The sequence below is a fragment of the Parus major genome, chromosome 4 (assembly GCF_001522545.3).
Source record: "Parus major isolate Abel chromosome 4, Parus_major1.1, whole genome shotgun sequence".
Lineage (NCBI taxonomy): Eukaryota > Metazoa > Chordata > Aves > Passeriformes > Paridae > Parus > Parus major.
In genome coordinates, this window is record NC_031771.1 from 3955410 (window position 1) to 3975872 (window position 20463).

At 40.4% G+C, this 20463-nt stretch overlaps 1 long non-coding RNA gene across 7 annotated transcripts in view; it reads right to left on the bottom strand.

Moving 5' to 3' along the window:
- The window catches only part of LOC107203569, a 114225-nt gene that overhangs the window by 35466 nt on the left and 58296 nt on the right, over positions 1 to 20463 (bottom strand). The window contains exon 8 of one of the 7 annotated variants that reach the window (XR_004497051.1): positions 17861 to 18801. The exons of the other annotated variants lie outside the window; for them this stretch is intronic. This is a non-coding gene — a long non-coding RNA (uncharacterized LOC107203569). Of the gene's footprint in view, positions 1 to 17860; positions 18802 to 20463 lie in introns of those variants that run through there. 7 annotated transcript variants of the gene reach the window in all.

Below are 20463 nucleotides of genomic sequence, written 5' to 3' on the forward strand. Positions count from 1 at the left end.
AAGTGAGTATCACACAGAAGCAGCATCCATGTGTGGCACTCACTTCTTAAGTTCACTTTTGAAACACTGGGTGCTGAAGACCACAGCCTCAAAAACCATTGATCCTATTTGTTTCCCTAAGTTCTAAATTCCCTGCACTCAAGCTCTGAGTTAATTTCTAATGCATTTGTCCTGCCTTGATGCTGTTAATGCAAATGTGAATTACAGCTTCTTCCATGCTTAGAACCTCTAGCTTAATTCTGCTCGTCCCTCACAAAGCACATCTCAACAGGTAAACAAGGGATAAAAATTTCCTCAAAAACTCTACCTATTCTGTCCCAGCCCAATAAAATCCTCCTCAAAGGCTTCAGAGCAGGACCTGCAGAGCAGAGCATGGCATATGTTCCTGTGAGAAGGGGGAAGTGACAGATGTTGAGGGCATTTCAGAACAACACAATTGGGTCCATAGATAGATACAACTGTATCTGATTAGGCAGACAGCTCCATTCATCTCTCTGCACACCAGCCAGGAGGTCTCTAATTGTTTTGCAGATCACTTAGCAATTAATGATGCTGTTGCCCTTGGACAGATCATGCTACAGATCAATATTTTCTGTCCAAGTCAAAGCACTGAGGAGATATAAAGATACCAAAGTCACTCTATCAATAGAGCCTACAGCAAAGATTTGAGGGAGGAACTTCTTGGGTAAGAATTTATTTTTGTTGCAAACATGAATTTTCTCTTGCAAGCTCTCATGTCAAATAACCACAACCCTTTACAAACTCCATTTCACAAAATTAAGCCTCCAAAAATTTTACACCAAGTCAGATGAGAAGTGGGAAAGAGCTGAAGAGTGAACAGAAGTAGGAGTCTTAAAACTGGGGTGGAATGATCCTACAAGGATGAAAAGCAAGAAGGGTAAGAGAGGCAGGGTGAAATGTCTCCCAGCACATGTGTACTGTGGATATTGCTGCTGCCTAAGAGATAATCCCCACACCCCAAGCATTAAAATTCTGCATCAGAGATACTGACTTACCTCTACCAAACAAAGCACAAAGCACTCTGGAACTAAAGGGACCAGCTTGGTTGCCCACAGTAAGCTCATGAGAGCCAGGGCTGATATTGTTTCCCTCATGCTCAGGTGAAATCTCATGTTTAGGGCACTGAGTAATGACATCTGGGTGTCATCCAAGCCAATGGAAAACTCTGAGCCAATGACACCACAGCGGGGCTTTGTGCCCATTATTTCCCCAGTAAAAATAATGGCCTCCAGTTTCCTGACTGGAACACATTTGAAAACCAAAACAAATTCAATTTTAATCCAATAAAAAAAATAAACTTACACAATTTATTATAAAAAGGGTAGTTTTTTACAGCTCACATGACTCAAAATGGTTCTTGTATCTAAAATATCAAGTGAGGACTTGCTTGTATTTCTATTACAACTTTAAATTATAGCTTTTGAGTGCCTCAGGATAATTTTAATTGAGAAAGAACCATAGTTTGAAAATCAATTATTTTCAGTAATCATCTGTTTCAGTTCTTCACTAATGACCCACACAGCTATCTGTGTAAAACAAATCTTATCAGCCTGGTATCACCAACTTGAGAGCATCTCAATAAACAACCCAGTGTCTCCTGCACTCGGTACTATGTGTGTAACCACAAATTCTCCAGTGGCAGGAGTCTATTAAATCCATTAGGATTTAATAGAATGGTGGGAAGCCTAAATAATCCATGAGGATTCCACCCACAATGTGGCCACAAGAACCTGCCTGGGGGGAGAAGTGTGGTCAGCTCTTGACTTCAGCCACGGTGTCTGGTCTGTGACAGCGGTTTGGACTGAAGGTGCTGCAAGCCAAGAGTGGGGAGCCAGAGAAAGAGATCCAGGTCCTCCCACCACCTTTCCCACTGCTTAAGCTCACAAAAGCATTCCTCAAAGCAAGGGTTGGAGGAGAAGTCAGCTGCAGAGCCCTGTTTGTCTGGCCAAAGAATTTGCCTGGTATGGACACCAAAACGAAGCTGATTTGCTGTTTCTGAAATTTTACTGCTGCTTGGTTTTATTATTTAGAATGGCTTGTTTTCATTTAAACTCAGCCTTGTTCCAATGTTTAATTAACCTCTCCATTAGGAAGTTTTCCCAATGTACAAGATAAATGTAATTGTATTTTAAGTGTATTTTTTTTCCTATCTCTAGATGTACATTATAATTTCTCCCTTGCCACGCTGAAAGCACCTTTCATGTACCATCCCTTCATCATCTCTCTGTGAAGCAGCTCCAGAAGCCTTTCCCCAGAGGGCTGATTTTGGAGCTCTCTCTTCTTTCTGCTCTCCTACGGCTTCCCTTCCTTCTGCACAGACTTGGCCTTGCAGTGCAGCATCCTGACTCTGCCCAGGGACTCTGGATGAGATCCTGCCCACGCTGAGCAGAGCAAAGTGTCCATTATTTCCAATAATGCACACCTGTCCTGGAGGGCACTGCCTACCAGGTAATTCCCCCTGCAACAACTGCTTTCTTGGTAACAGCCTGCTCAAACTCCCACATCCTTACTGTAACAAAGGGATTCCTGGAAATTCAGCTCCATAATTTCAGAGCAGACTTCATACTTCCTGTGGGTAAAACCTTAAACTGATGACTTAGAATGAAAAATCTTCATTTTATCATTTTGATTGCTTCACTTCTATTTTTGTTTGCTCCTGTAATTTGTATAATAAAATAACTTTATTTTAAATTTTCCATTATTTCCATGCTACAATTGCTGATATTAGTTTGCACTAAAACTACAAACAATTTCATACTTCTAAGGTATTTTATGCATTATGGGAAAATAATATATTACATTAAATGATTATACACATTCAGACACTTGTGTACTTGCAGAAAAAGGCAGCTAGCTGTACTTGCCCATATTTATCCTTCAGAACCCTGTACATATAGAATTATGCAAATTAATTTAAAGTTTTCTATATACTAAATTATAGTTCTATTTCTTCCATTGTCACTTTCTCTCAAGCACACTAAAGAACAAGAGAACACAGAAATACAAATTATGTTCAGGTAAGGGTGTAAAGTCAGCATAATTTTTTTTCTGCCGTTCACACTTTTTTGATGTACACTTCCTACTCTACAACTTCTTTTGGTAAGAATTATTTGGAAACAGTTAAATAGGAAGGCAAAATGGATTCTGTGGAAGTAAGCAAAACATGAAATGAGGTTTTAACTCAAATCTCTCCTTAAACATGACCGAGACACATTCCTAGCAATATTGATTTGGTCCTGATTTTTTCCAGAGTTTTCTCCTGGAGGACACAGACACGTCACATCAGTGAAAATCCTGAGCTGGAATGCACACATTCCTGGTCACACTCTCCCAGGAACATCTCTATGAGAAGGAAACTGCCTGAGCCACTCTTTATCCCTGCTGGACACACACCACCTTTCCCAGGCACTCTGCCAAAGCAAATACCCGAGGCTGCTGTGGAAGACCAGCATCTTGCCAAGCACATGGCGAACCAGGAGGTTCCAGCTCCTGAGAACTCTTTATTAGAGGTTTGACCAAATCACTAGAGAGCTGGGAGCTCAGCATAACGTTCAGGCAAAACATTCTGGGTAGGATTGATGTCCACATGCCAAGACTGGGAACAGCACCCATCCTCCTCCTCCGTGCTGAGGAAAGATTAGGAGTGGGAAATATGTACTGGAACATAACAGCAAAATTGACAACAGCAAGAAAGCACAGGTCTAATCCAAATGTTGGAATGAATCCAAGAAAAATCCGCAAAGGAAACTTGCGGTAACTCTCAAAACACTCATCAATATGTCTTAAGTGTTTGATCAAAAGCATTACAGTCATTACTGTTTCTCATTTGGAGAAAAAATTGAGAGATCTTGCAAGCAGGAAAAATTGAAAACCTCATTGGGTTCCTCATCAGGTTGAGGAACTCAGGAAGCTTACTTCCTAGCAGAGGTTTTAGGCAGGAAGATGATAATGTATCTGTTTTCTATTAATAATCAATGTTTCATTGGTTTACCTGCTGCCTGTATGGGGCATGCAGGGTCGACAGCTCTTCAAAGAGAGCATTTAACTCTGACTCATAAGGTAAGACAGATTCTTGCATTTTTGGGTCTCCTGTGTACAACATCCAGGTTGCTGATGAATAAAAAATCCCTTTCCAATGAATATATGAGACTAATTCTCAAGCTGACAAGGATTTATATTACATAAATAAAACCCATCAAAACTGGGTTGGCAAACTCTCTGGCAGTTTCAAATGCAAGCCAAGAATTAATTGGACACAGAGACAAACAATTTTTCCATTCCAAAGATGAATTCCACAAGCCAAGGTTGAGTTACATTTAACATTGGCTAGAGGATTTTCATTTCTGGGAGTGTTTGCCTGGGACTTATAATAAAGACTAGACAGAATATAATATCCTAAGGTTCTGTTTTACTGAGATTTTTACTCCATGTCCATCACCATGGTAGCTGGTTGATACAGGTGAGCCATGGGGCTCTTCCAAATCCAGATGGCTCATTATTCATAACAATGACTCCCAGATTACACACACAGAGAAGCAATTCTTGCCCCCTTCTCACAGCAAAACAACTTGTCCAGAGTTTGGTCCAGTCACAGAAAAACTGTTAAATCATGTCTGTGTTTTACCATCTGGCACTTCTGTGGAGGAGAGATCTACCTAAACACCACTAACCACTTGTCAGGCCTTTGTCAAGGAAGAGAATCGGTGCTTTATTTAAAGGGTAAGTTCACCTCTGGTTTAAAATGTTGTCCTTCCAGGTAATTAGGAGCTAAGCTGCACTGAGATAGCCATTAATTTATTTCAGAACCATGTAAACCAAATTCAGGCTATTTGAGAGTGACGAGGGAGTGCATTCCACAGCCAAGGAATGCTGAGAGAACAATCTCTGCAAACAGCAGGTTCTCCTTTCAGCTCTGGCTGAATTCTGCAAACCCTCTTTGCCTTTGAAGACAGACCCAGCAGAAGAAGGCGTTCAGCAGGCACACAAGTGAGGAGAGGATGAGCCAAGACGCATTCCGCATTGCTAAGTGATGAAATCTCCAGAAATTCAGCATGGAAACACACAAGTGTGGCTTTACCCACCTTTTGAAGGAGACAAGAGGCCACAGGAGAGGACTTTGGGTTTTGTCTGCTTTCACAGAAGCCTTGACAAGAGGAGCTTAAGGAGAAGCAGAGCAGCTACAAGGGATGTGCTTTATGTGAATCACTGAGGCCCACTGAAATGGACTGCAGCCTCCAGAAGATCTCAAGAGATCTGCAATATGGCTGTATTTATAGAATGCTTTTCTCATTGCCCCAAAACCCCAAAAATCCCAAGTCAGTGCAAATTACTAAGTGCAGACAGGAGAAAATGAAAAGGGAGTTCTGAAGAGCCCCCTTTTCATCAAGCTTCCCAGCACCACAGCAAGAGAGAGGTGTGTGTTGTCCCTCTGCCCCCTCCACTTGCAACCTGCATTTTAAAACCTGCTACAGAAGGGGCACATAGGCACAGAATGCACATGAATGAAAAATGAGAAATAAAGCAGAAACAGACAAGTAACATCTGAACTTAACTCATGAAATTATGGGAATCATTCATATGAAAAAACATCCCCTTCATTATTTCACAGGAGTGAACCCATTGGAAAATCCACAGAGCATGCTAAAATCTAAAATCTACAGGGTCAAGGCTATTATGAGGGTAAAAATTTTAGTAAAATATATAAAGAACTACTCAGTGCTGTGTTTTCCTGGAATTGTCCTTGACAATATGACATTACTTTATATGCTGTGTTCAATTCTCAAAGCTGTGCATCTTTTCTCCAATGCCACTGACTCCCTTTGCCTCCAGAATCACAGACATCATGTCCAAATCACCCTAATTGCCACCACTTACTTCCCTAATAGGCCATTACTGTAATGCCATGCACAAATTCAGCATTTGTACAACTGTTGTGCTGGAACCACTGCTCTTTTCCCAAAATTCAGTGCTCTGGTTTTGCTCACCTGTCTCTTGCATCCACCTGTTCTCTTTCCAGCAAGTGCTGCCTTTCAATAAATGAAAAGCAGTAATTTTGTTCTTATCTCCCTGCATTTACTATGAGCCTGAAAGTATTGACCTGATACAGAAGCTTCAATTGCCTCTTGAAGGACACAGAAAATTCTCAAATTGACTGGAAATGGGAAAGCATCCAATACTCTTCAGAACAGAGCAGCATCTTGTGTCCATGCTGGGCAGCAGGTAGGTATTTATAAGCCCATTCTGCTGAAAGAAGATGAGGGCAACAGCCATGTTTAATACATTATGTGGGAGGTCAAGATTCAGGTGTGTTCCTCCTTTTCTGATACTAAAGCCTATGATTAACTTCAGACACTGGAGCAAGGAAATAACTTGTTACAAACCGAACATGGATTTTTCCCTATCAAAAGACAGGATGACAGGAGAGGCAAAACCAGGAAATGAAATAACTAAATGGCTTTATAGAATTCCCCTACAAAAAAAACCAAAGCACCAAAAATTAAAATGCATGCAGCCAAACAGAAAACAGGATACAACTTGAAATAAATCTATCTGTTCTTAATAGATCCATCAACAGAGGCAGCAGTTTTTATGAGCTGATTAGGAGTCTGCAGGCAAAACTGCTCACATTGCACAGGTTAACAGGGACTACCAAGAAGAGCTTCAGGTCTGTACCTTTACATCAAGTAATAATTCAAACAATCCACCTACTTTATTAAAGCTGACTCACTGGCGAGGCTGCAGCTTCTGCTAATGAGGAGAGAAGGCAAAACAGTGAAAATTATCCAGAGAGAAATGAAAATCATAGGCGAGGGGGAAGGAGGGGGAAAGGAAAGCAAAATGCTGGTTAAGAGTATAAGGCAAAAATCTACCATGAAGTGAAATGAAACTCCTGTCTGGCAGAAAAGCAATTTAGCTTTATGAACAGCTGCCTCACAGAGAGTCAGGTCTACCAGCAATTAAAATGAAACAAGTTGATTTTAATATGCCTTAGTACCTGTGATTGATCTCACAGAGCTGCTGCTGACTGTACACCAAGAAACAATTTAGGATCCAGGTTAAAGCAAAGTTTATAATCCTCCTCTAATAGATTTTAGTACCTGAGGCAGTACAGTGTTCCAAAAATTATTAAAATGTAGCCTGTCTCTGTGTAATCAATAAGCTTCCCAGTGTAAGGCTGGTGCAGTTCCAGGCACTCCTCAGCATGCCTGGCCATGCTGTGTCTGTAGAATTCCAAATAAGTCATCTATCATTATTTCTATACACAGGACTCATTAAACACCTCATCCTTCAGCTTATTAGCACTCATGTCTGCCAGACAACCAAAACAAAAGGTCACCTTATATCAAATGCAGACTTTGTCCAAAACATAACCCAAAACCCTGGCAAATTTATGTAAAAATACAGCAGGGATGGATAAAAGAATGATGCAAACGTTCAAGATGGGAACTGCAAAGTACCGATAAATGGAAATTGGGAGAATTCACTCTGATTTACCAGGAAAAGTCTAAAATGTCAGGGGGGAAAAACAAGTCACACATCAGATGGGAGAAGGAAAGCCCACCTCTCAGACCATCCCAACTCTTACACTCCTGACAGCTCATTTGTTATTTTTAAAATCTGCTTTTCTTAGTGCCAAAAATCGAGACAGTGATTTGGAATCAGATTTGGAGCTTTCTGTAGGGGAAAAAGCAACAAGTGAACACTTAAATATTAACTAGCCTATTACATGGATAAAGGGCAAATGAAAGCACACTATTGACATCAGATTAAAGACAAACTTGAAACAGGAATTTTGAACAAATCTGATTAAGTGTTGTCACTGCCTGTACTTCTACACAATGAAAATTCACGTGAAGCAAGATCACATTCTTTGTATCACTTATTTTGTTCTACCACTACAAGTCCCCTGTCTTTTTGGTTTTAATGGAGAAATCAAAACAAACCCTTCATGTGTGACAAGGAAAAATACCTCTTCTTGGATAAAAGCTTGTTTTGCTTTCCCATCAATCTAAATGCCCCTTCCATATCTTTTATATCTCAAAACAAACAGTACCTGTGTCTCCTTCCTATTTTTTCTGCTTTGAAAATGGGAAGATTTTTCTTTACATAAAGGCAAGTTTCTGGTATGAAGATGGAAGTATCTTTTAAATCAAGCAATTCAGAAATGAATTACCTCCTCGTGCACCTTTTGGCACTGCAAACACTCTGATGTTCTTGGGTTTCATCTGATTCTTTGCTTAGTCCTGTGTTTGGCACAGGGCAAGTTATTATTCTAATCAAAATATTGAAAACAACAATTTTTGGTTTTTATAGCTGCAGACTTTGCTTTACCAGCCTTAGCTCTCTGTTCTTTTATCAGAGTGTTCATCATGTATTATTGTTTGGATTCATAGGCAAAAGCTGTGGTTTCCTGCAATAATTTCATAGTGGTGAAATGGATCCTGCTGAGAAACACCACAAGGAGATGCTTTCAAGACCTTGCATCTCCAGCCTATGGGAGATATGGTTTGGTATTTTTCTAGAATTACTGTAAACTACATACAATCATGCACAAAAACCAATAAGGCAGAACATGCAGAAAAATAAAAGATTTAAATATGAAGAAGTGGCTGGCCTAGCAAAGCAGCTGTGCTCAAGCTCACTCAACTAACACCAAATGAGGGGCAGAAGGAAAAACTCAAGTTCACAGTGAAGTGAAAATAGGTCATTTTCCTTCAATTACCTATTTATTCTTTATTCCCATACTCAAGAGTTCTGGCTGCCATTATCACCCAGGGTTTAAGGAGTAACTGAAATTTCAACAACCCCTGACTGAGAACCCCCTGTGAGAGCACAGAGTAATTTCTGACCTCACCCAAAATCGCGGTGTTCTGTGGGCCAGCTCCATCTCAGCTCATGAAAGGGCAACAGGTGTGTCAGAGGCCACAGAATTGCTGTGCCAGGGCTCTTCAAAGGACAATAAATATTTAGAGATGATGATTTATGCTTTCCTCAAATGCTGTCCTGGATATGTAGCTTCCCTTAAAGCCATGGGAGAAACCCTCTCCTCTCACTATATCCAAAATGTATCCTCTGACATAATCAAGTTTTTCCAGGAGTCCCTCATACATCTCATTTTGCTTTTTTTTCTCTGTCCTCATCTCTTAAAAACTCCATGTACCTCTTCCTCCCTACTTCTTCTAATTGTGTTAATTATACACAAAGAAAAGACATTACAGTGTTCTGCTCACACAAAATCATTGTTATATTCAAAATTTAAAGGTAATCACATTTGACAATTTCATTTCCTTTAGAGTAATCATGGAAATTGAGTCATGGATTTAGGTTTTAATAGTTCTTTCCTCCTCATTAGAGCTTTCTCCTGATGAAATATTGCTACAAACATCCTGAAAAAGAAACTTGTTGGGGGTCTTTTGGTTATATTGCTCCTCTGGAAGAAGGGAATATTACATAACATTTAGGTGAACACTGGCCAACCAGAGATGAAAAATATACAAATGAAAAAGGCACAGGACACCATTTTTGGCCTGAACCTACACATTCCTCCATTATGTTCAGTAGGAGCAGAAGCCTATTGGAAGGGAAAAGGATCTATACAGATAAATTGCAGGGTTGTTTCCTTTAATAAAATATATCTTTTCAAGTAATTAGCTCTAGATGTAGGAAATATTAATTGGTACTTATGTACCAAAACAACCAGTGATAACAGCTTGTGTTTCACCAGCACCTTCCAATTAGAATTGGTTAACTAAGTCGTTAATTAAAATAATTAGTAATGATTCATATAACCTAAGGGACGTGAATATATTTTTTATTTACCTTTACATCTACAAGATTTCTTGCTAATGTTCTTACCTACATAAAACTTTCATTTTTTTTCAGAAATAAGCAATTCCCATGTGCAAAAATGACCTCATTTATACACTGTCACCAATGAAAAAAAGCATTAAACTGAAAAAACCTGAAAACTTTTGGATTTCTGTCACCCAAATCCACCTTCTTAAGATACTTCTTTAGTACACAGGCCCTAGCATTTGTAATACCATTAAAAATACGAACTGGCCACTAGCCACTTGAATAACCAATTTAAATGGGTTTTCTGCTATGATAAATGCTAATGTTTTGGCAGCAATTCCCCAAACAGATAATATAGAATTCTGTGAGGAATTAAGACAAAATTAAATAAAAAATAAGCTTCAACTAATTAAGAATTTAATTATTCTCATTTTACTTGGAAAATAACGGGTAATAAATAACACTAAGTTCTTATATGAAAGATAGGAAGGGCATATCTTCCTGTTCAATTACATTTCAGATTAAAAGAAGCTATTTTATACACCAAGACTAAATCTACTGAACAATTTAATCTGCTAATTTACAAAGTCATCAGATGTAATAAAAACAGTGCCTTGTACTGTCCTGAAATCCCAACAGCCAACACCTTTAAACTCGAGGTCTATTTCTGGTCTAAGAGAAAATCATAGAAATGATTGAACCACCAAGGAAGATAAACAAGGGCACTACAATGTATTTGTCCAGCACTAACCTGACATTTTTCATGTGTATCAGTAATGATTGATTTCTTTACTTAAAGCAGTTAAATCCCTCTTTTTTTTCAGTTTGTTCCAGTGCTTCCTCTGTGCCCTTTTCCCAGGGCAAGGGCAGAGTTCTGGCCTGGAGACAGCCAGGTCACTCATGGCAGAGAAGAGTTCCTGGCATCACAAAGCACATGTTTTCCCAGAGTTACCAGGCTGCTCAAGGGCAGTTTCATTCCAGAGAAATTCTCTTGTCATTCCATTCCTTTTGCTGAGGCCAGCCAAGAGGCCACGGAGGCAATGCTCAATCACACACAGCTTAGCGTGGCTTTTCAGCATTTAAAATAAATGAGATCATTTGAGTCTTTTATGAATGAGCAGAGTCCAAGGAAAGTTTTGTGCATCCTAATTTGCATAATTAACAGTGTAAAAAACCCTCAGCCATTCACCCTCTGATCCTTGACAACCCAGTAAGTTGGCAGGCAATAAGAGGCCTTGCTGGAGAGGAGGGTTAGATTTTTCTGGGAAGGTTTCTGAGTAGGCTGGGGCTCAGGGACACAACCTGAGCTAGAACCTAAGGCTCAAGACTGGAAACAATTTTGAAGCAACTGGTGCTTGCACAGTTGCTGGAAGCCAAAGAAGGATGGCACTGGAAAAGCACCCTGGATTTCTGCTGACCCTTGGTAACACCAATTCATTAGTACTTCCAGTAAGTTCTGGATGAATTCTTTCATGATGATGAGCAGCAAAAGCAAACAAGGGCTGGCATCTGAGCTCACTTCCAGAGCAGGAAGCAGGCAAAGCTTCCAGCTCAACCACCTCTGCTTGTCAGTCCTCAGAGCAGCAGAGCAGCCTGAACCGTGACACTGGGCTTTAGCAGACACTGAACAAGTCTGCAACACGATGAAGAAAAGACTCTTGAAACTGGGACCCTTCAATCATCAGATCAAACTCTTACTCAAAGCCTGAAGGCTCATTTCAACAGACAATGCTTTACACCTACAACCTTTATAAATTTCACAAACCTTATAAATAGGCTGAGACTACTGGAATTCAGGAGATTCATTTCTCAGATTATCTGCTGTGGAGCCTATGAAAAATATTTTGTGGTGTGAAAAGTAGTGGCCTTTCTACCAAGGAAAGAAAGCCAAATTGGGAGGAAGTGAGGTTTCGTCAAAAAAAGATAATGCCTGCTTCACATGTTTACAAGATGAATGTGAGTGAATGCACTTGGAAGTCTGACTATGCACAGCTTCAAATCATGGCTGTGTGCACACACAGCACAGAGGCCAGCATCCTTTTGTAGACAGCAGGACTGTTTTCTAGAGCTGAGAGATAAAAGCATTATCAAATCCTTTTTACACAGAATAACTGTCACTAACATAATGGTTACAACAGCTAGAAAGAGTATCAGTGAATTGAAAGAGACAGCACTGCCCCTTTGGATACTTTCATTACCGGAAGAAATACAGCCTGCAATGCCTTGCTGCAACCCCTGAATTCTTTCTCCACCAAGCATGTATCGATTTTTAGAAAGGCTGATTATCAGTAGGTGAAAAAACCCCACACAGTAGATGACTTACCCTCTCAAGGGTGCATAAGTCATGCAAAAGGATGATATTGATTATTCTGGAGCATCACCTGCAGTTGTTAGATTTACGACAGGGGTATCAGAGAATTACAGTATTATTTTAAAGAAATGCGTTAAACAAATATTTGTCCTGTTTGTACTACTAACCTGCATGCCCAGCCTTTAAGTGTCACACATTCCAAGTTCAGCTGACCTTTCAATTTCCTTTCTCAGTCCCTAAATAGAGAGCAGACCGTGTACCTTGCATGCTGTCCAGTTATCAGCTCACAAATATACTTTTAGCTCCACTACATGAGTTCTTTTACACAGTAAGGCCCATGCTTACAGCTGAACTGCCTCTAGAAAATTGAGGCTGAGCACTTAAGCAGCAAGAGGCACAAGTCTGGTGTAACACTTTGCACCAGCAGGAGCTGCTTAGACATTTCTTTAGGTGAAGGAAGCTTTCCTTTTGAATAAAAGAAATCACCCACTGGATGGCAAAGCTAGACACGAGTTCTGCAGAGTCTGCCAATTGAGAGAGTCATTGTATCACGGTTACAGCGTGACATCCAGTTGTTCTGGAATTTTACAGAATTTCAAGTTTATATGAGGTGAAATTCTCATTTCCCCTGGGTTGTTTTGGTTGCTTCGTTGTTTTTGTTCGCTTGGTTTTTGTTTCTTTTGCATTTCGAATTTGATGCTGATTAATGTAATAATAACTGATTCAGGTAATGGTTTTAAACAATTGTTAGGAAATACTCCAGAGATTGCAGTTCTCAGTTTCAATTTCCAACATCTAAGAGGCTTTATTTAGAGAATGAAATGAGCTTTAATCAAACTGATAGAAGCTCCGTGAATTTCAAATTTTATCGTACAGCATTATGTAGCAGGAACAAAATTACTTTCTGTTGACTGTTTCATTAGCTCTCATTATGCAGTTCTATCATACATAACTGGAAAAATCTTATTTAATCCTTACTAAATACGACAAAGACCTCGAGTGAACCACTTTTAGTTAAGATCTTCTTATCAGAAGTCTTCATGTTAAAGGCATAGAGAGCCTTGATTCTAAAGAAACTGTCTGTACAAGAACACTTACATAATAAATGAGATTATTTCTACCCCAGAACTCAACATCACCAGAAATCTTTTCGGAAACTAAATTCTCAGATGTCTAACAAAATATAAAAGCAGCTGTGCCTTGAAAGTGGCTCTGACTGAATGTTACAGAACTAAACCATCCTGCTATCAAGTGACACATTCACTTCTACACCAGTTACACATCTCTGACAAAGCACTGAGCTGGCTTTAGCCTGTGAGTAAAGCTGGAATTTGGTTTTTCCAGCCGGAGCCAGCCGCAGTGGCTCAGCAGAGCACAACAACCCCGGAGTGGGCCTGAGGACTGGGAACAGAAGTTCTCCTTTCAGTGGCAGGGAACAATGCCATTGGCTCAGCCATGGCACATTGCTTTAGCCAAGGATCAAACATCCCAAGACAGCTTTGTCTGAGCTCTCTGGAGTCACGTGCATTTACACTGGGGACCTACCTTCAGAAATTCATACAATTCAGACATTAATCATTTGGCCTTGGCTGTGAAGTTTTGTATTTAAACCATAGAAAGGCGTTTCTGCCTAAGAATTCCATGTGCCACACCACCTCTTTACCATGTAACTAAAAGACAGGGACACCTAAATCCATCCTGGATGAGGAAAAGGGAACAATAAATGCTTTTTTGTACTTTCAACACAGGGCCTTCAGTAAAAGGCACCAAACAGCATTCACTGGTCTTAAGGCCAGTGTAATGACAGCAGTAAATATTAGGAAGGAGATAAAAATCAAAGCACATATTTTACTGGTTTCAAAATAGCATGTTCCAAAATGACTCCTCAAGAATGCACGGAAGCAGCAGATCATGTAGTGTTAAAAAAGAGAAAGCAGAGAGAACTCTGCATCTCCCATTTCCTGAGCAGCTTCAAGCAGGCAGGCTCTCTGCAAGGCTTTTCACAACACTCAATGGCTACAAGAGCAATCTGACTTTGCTGCCCCTTCTGTTCTGCTCTCCTGCGTGGCTGTCTCTGCTGCATGTTTGGCTCCCTGCATTTCCAGCACCTCCTACACGGAGACAAGCCGATTGAACGGCTCCCTGCAGCTCTGACCTGCTATCCTGCCCTGGAATGAGCAACAGGACATGACATGACAAGATGGTACTGCACAAGAGCCTCCATAGCCCAAAAGCAGCCAGGGTCTACCCTCATTGCAGCCCAGGTGTGAACCCTGTGGTGCACTCACAGGCGTGGGTTCTGTCAGTGTTAACAGGGAAAATCCCACCGAGAGCACTGGAGTTGCACCACACCCCCCGAGGCAGGGCACAGACACACCAGACTCCAGAATCACCTGAACAACCTCCTCAGTTACAGACAATTGAAAAGTGGGAATTCCAGGTTATTTTCCAGATTATTCTTCCCGTCTGTCTTGGTTTGTTTGGTTTCTGCTTTTACTTACTTATCTGCTGCAGCCCTCTTTATTGTCATAGGCTTTTAAAATTCTCTGTCTACCCTCTTGTTGCAAATCAATGAAAGGGAAGCTGGAATGAGTAAGTATTCAACCCCTTGTGTCTAAGTTTGTTGGGGTTTTTTATTGTTGTGCATAAAATACATGGACAGACTTTCTAATCAATTAAAAGGTATAATTCTCTTTTCTATTTGCAGTTAGATATGCACAAGTGATATTTAGAGACAGCAATCCTGGAGGACAAGATTGCAATCTGCTGAGTGTACATGTTGCAAATCAGGTCAGGGACCTCTGGGAGAGCTGGTCACAGTTCTCACAAGCTCTGACCAAACTCCTGTGCTAACAAAGTCTGTCACTTGGAGTAGCACAGGCAGCACAGCACAAACTCTTTGAGACCACTCCCTGCTGTGCCCCAAAGGCTGCAAAAAAGAAAAGGAAGATATGTAGAGAAGTTCAATACTACTGAAAAACCTTCTCTTTGTACACCAACCTCGAAATAGTGTGACTGGGACAAAGAAATGAAGTTTTAACATTAATAACAGACTCTTGATTTCCAGCTTTCTATGCTGTACCAATGCATTAGGTTTATGTGGCTATCAGGATACTTATCCTCAGAGAGAGCACCCAAATTTGTCATCCTATCCCTTATTATGTATTTTCTGGAGGAATTTAGTGCCCTAGCATGCTTTTATAGATTTCTCCAGCCTCCTGTCCTGGAGCTTATTGCTGAAGGCGGTGTCTGCAGAAAGCCTGGCTGAATTGCTGCGGCTGTGCTGCCGGGATAAACAACACAGTGATCAGTTGTTTATTCCATCTGGTCTGAGAAGCAGAATCAAGTGCACTTGGAAGAAAACAACACTTAACAACACTGCTACTTACTCCTTTTTGACCCCAGTGTGGGGGTGGAACAGCCTGCTAACAAGGCATAAAGAAAAGCCACACAACTTGACCCCAAATGACGAACGTGACATCCAGAAGCTGCTGCCATTGAAAAACACCTCTTGTGTGTGTGAACTGTGGTAGAATAAAATAAAGATTTTGAGGTAAAAAATGCAGTTGCAAACGTTCTGATTGTTTTTGTAAACCCTTATAACTGCTGCACATAGAAAAGCCTAAATCTCTATTTCACTGTTACCAAAAGACATATGAGACTGCTCTAGCTGCCATATTACAATAAAGCATTTTATTTCCTTAAATTCAGATGGAAAAGGTTAATGATGTTAATTCAAGAGGTTAGAAGTCTAATCTAATCAAGAAATGCACACCTGTGATATTAAGGACAGAATTCATCTCACTTAATGTGAGCTGTCTGTAAAGTGTCTACGAGAGCTTTGTTCAGTTAGCGAAGAGGCAAACACTGGCATGCTTCTGCTTCACAGACTGAGACTTCTTTATAGGATGCCATTAACTACAGCCTAAAAATGATTCTTTTACTATAAAATGAATGGAGATGACAAGCTCAGATATATGTACCCTACACTGAATCCTGTCTTAATGTTGTAAAAAGTTTTGGGGAAAGTGTATAATCAATTTTTCTTTAACATTCATACCACTGAAATGTTATGGTTTGCTTTGATATCAAATCGGAATTGGTTGTTGAAGCTTTCATATATTCATAGAATTTTAATTACAAAAAAATTGTTAGTATGGGTTTGGATTAAAAACAGGTCAAAGGCCATAAATGAAGACTGTGGCTGAATACCAGGCATGGAGCAAAAAGGGACACAAGTTTGAACAGCCCACATACCTGCTTGTGATTAATTTTGTCACTAGGCAGCTGGAAATAAGCAGCAGTACTATTTTCAACCAATCTGCTCATAATATTAAGTTTCAATGAAATTGAACGTCTAATGCAGATTAAAGAAAACATTATTAGGGAAAAGAAAGAAAATGGGAAAGAGTTCCCCCAGGAAAATAAGATTCAGACTGGAATACATGCAAGCTAATAGCTGGAGAACAAATAACCAAAATAAGGGTAATTCAAGAGATGTGAAAACTTGGGAATCAGTAATTTTGAAATAAACCTAGGGGTGATAGTGGAATGATAATTAGGCCTCTATTCGTTGTATGGTGTGTAAGTCTGAAAGGTTAACACGATTTTGTGTTGCAGAGACATACACATTACATAAACCACAAAGAATGAACAGTCTCCTCTCCACAGCCTGACTACACCTGACACATTGCCTTGGGTTCTAAGGAAGTTGTTACTATGATTTAGAAGAGCAAATTATGACACTTAATCTCAATGTTTTTTAACAGCTAGGTTCAGATGACATTTCTCAAGCAGTTTCATGAGGATTTTGTCAACTTTAATAAGCTGCACACTAGATAAAACAGAATGACTACATGATCCATAATGACTAACCTTGTTTCCCATCTGATTTTGGTCTAGTTTGAAAGTTTTCCAGGCCTAATTCAAACTTTGCCAATTAACAGCTCCATAAGGCATAAAATTCCAGACTCTGCATCATCTCCCCTTCTAAAGGCATTGTTTAGGTAGTGGTCATGTGTATCTGGGAAAGCACTGACTGAGCAGTAGGCTGTGATGTTACAAACTTCAATGTTGTTTTTTTTTTAATTATGCTGACATTCAGTCCATTAACATAATAGTTAAGCAGAGCCCATTGTGTTGTTATTATTATTATTTCCTCATTGTTCTACCTGTGCTAGCAATCCAACCACTGTAGTCAGTACGTCAAAAGCCATTGCTCATATCACTGGGAATTTCAGAAATTGCTATTATCCTTTGGGAATGAAATAGTAAAATTTGAAACTGTCTTTCAAAATAATTTGAAGTGCAACTTGCCACTCCGTTCATAAGCTCTGGGTGCTTGTTTGTCATAATTTGAATCCCTGGAGTTAGGCTGGCTGTAAATTTCAACATGTCATTGATTTTCTCTCTACAGAAAGGAAGCTTCGCTTTGGATCTGCAGCCTCCACCCACACACATTTGAAAAGTAGAGGATTGTAATTTTCTAGCTTTAGAGGAGTTCTATAAATACAGCCCAACATTCAGTTTTACTAAAGATGATGTGTCTGGAAGAACTATGTGCACAAGCGTTCTCCTACTGTGAGTGAGTCTTGCTGAGAAAATGGCACCAAAACTCGTATTTTTTCTGTAACTTGCCCATGTGTCATCAGAAACCATTTCAGCAAAGGATTGTTCCATGAAAAATGAATATGCCACACAATCAAGCTCAAAAGAAACTGTGAAATCAGCAGATGATTGGTGAGGTAAGCCAGTGCTGATGTGAAGTGAAACAAAGATTTATTTTTTTTTTATGCCTGCTACTTCCACTGAAGCAGGGCATGATTACACCGCACTGGGAGAGAGAGCTGAAGCAGTAAATGCTCTCAGCTACAGCACCCCAGCAGCTCTGTACTCACCACAACACTGCCCACCGTGTGGCCAGCACAAACCTCCTCCTGTACCATCACCGCACAGACACATTTCACGTCCCACGGAGCGGCACAGCTCCAGTGAATGGAACCCACCAGCTCAAATCCCAGCTGCCTCTTTAAAGGTTAGCTGCCATCAGTGACACTTAAAAACATGCTGCTGATGAAAAAGAAAACCTAAACCCACTTCCTTGCCCAGGATATATCAGCTTTAATGAACACGTTGTTCTTAACATCGCATTTATTTGGGGAAACTGAGCTGGCTAATTGCAGAAAATGTAAGGGATGATATATTTAGTGAAGAAGACCAGAAGTAAAGTAAATCCCTTTAATCCAATGTACTTTCCTTCCTTCTTATTTTGAGGAGAAGAATCAGTCAGTTTTTTTTTCCTTCTTAATTTTCTGCCTTCAAAAAACTCCAGTAGAAGCTAAGAAGAGGTTTCCTTCAGTTTTCAGAGGATGTATTTTGTCAGCTAACTCCAGATGATGGATATTTCAAGGTGTTTTCTCAAGAGAATTCAACAGTCAGGGCTCCTGTTCATCCCCACCATTGCTGAAAGACTCTTCTATTTCAAAATCACTAATACCTTTCAATTTAATGTCTTTGTGCCATCAAGTGATTCAGATGAAAATGTGAAAATTCAGAAGTGATGAAACACGATGACTGCATAGCTCATGCCTGTCCTGGTACTGATGTAGATGAACACCAGCCAAGGGGTGCTTCTCTAAGCTTCTCTACTCTGCTACCCTGGCTGGCAAGTTCTCCTGATGGGGAAAACAAAAACATAAAAAAGGAAAAAAAAAAAACAACCCTAAAGTATTTCCATCCTGATTACCTGGCATTGCAGATTACAGCACACTACTCAAACAGCTTGTATATGCATGTCTGAAGGCAACTAAACTTCTACAGACTGCTGAGGCTTTCTCTTGCTCTCAAGCACACTCTCTTATCTCCAGTTAAATAAATACACTTGATCAAGAGCCCATGTCCCCAAATGCTGATTACCCCAAGCCCAGGGGAGAGGCAGAGCCAGGCTCACCAGCATGAAGCTGTCACCCAGGCACAGCCAGCACCCACTGAGCCCCACCACCCCAGGCAAGGGAATCAGCAGCCCCTAATGCTTGGTAAATGTGCTGCAGACAAGTGAAGCCAATTATCGACTAAGATCTCTTCAGATTGTTTTTGGCAATGATTTATTAAACGAGTTTGGTGTTCATATCCAGCAAGATGTTTCCAAGCAAAATTTTGTGTCTAACTGAAAACAGATGCTTCATAGGAGTGTTTCAGGAGAAAGCTCTCTTTGTTTTCATTTTATGGAAGGAATTCGGTGTTTGTTGAGTGGAATGGAGACAGTTTCTTACAAGATATGTGGGAAATTAAAACATCCAGATTTGCCAATTCAAAATGTGTTTTCTGCTTAGCATATCCTTTTCCTGACATGGGGAGCAGTCCTTGCAGGAGATCTGGGCTGCTGCCACAGCCTCCCTGTCTGACCTGTTCCTATTCATCACTCACAAGTTAACACAAAATCCCACAAGCAGTCATCAACAATGCACACCACCCATTTTCTTTTCCACTATCTGAACCCTTCACCAAGTCCCCCCTTAGCCAGAAGAGTGGCTGGAAAGGCTTTCACTGTGTGTGGAAATAACCTGGCCAAGAGCTCAGCTGAATGGGTTATGTCTACCTTGAAGTCATTTCTCCAGTGCTACAGAAGCTCTAACTGGTGACATCCACCATGTTCACACTGCCAGGATTCCATTCACCTCTGCCTTTCAGAGATGAATACCTCTGCCTTTTCTACACCTTTTTGTTCACAATACACACAACACGGGGCAAGTGAGGGAAGCTTGTTCCTTTAGCTCTCTGAGATGAGAGGAAAACCTCAGCTCAAAAGAAAAACATGTGAAAGCCTAAGTAACACATCCTTTCCATTTATTATCTTGTGTTAGCCTTGAAAAGAATGCTGATGCATGCCCAAGCCACACTTCAAAATTGTTTGGGAAGGTGTTGGTCAGGTCTAAACCAGGCTGAGAGTCTTTTTGTCAACTTAACAGCTAAGGTGACTCAGATGCAGATACAGAATGCCTGAATCATCAGAAAAGTTCAGCACACCAAAAACACATCCAGAAAACAAAAGAAACCCACCAGTTCACTTCAATCCCTTTTCGTCCCAGCTGGACACAAAGACCCACATGTGGGCCCTGGTTCCACTGTCTCAGTGTGCAAAGGTGAACTCCAAATCACTGAAATGAAAGCCTAGGAAAGGCACACCCCTCCTCTCCCAGCTCCTGAGTCTCATCTCATCTCAGTCTTCATTTTACAATAGCAAGCTGACAAAGCTCTGTAGCATGACACAGACTTCAGTTTCTAGATCCTTTTCACCTAAGCACAAGCATTGCTTAGATATTTCTAATAGAGTTGTC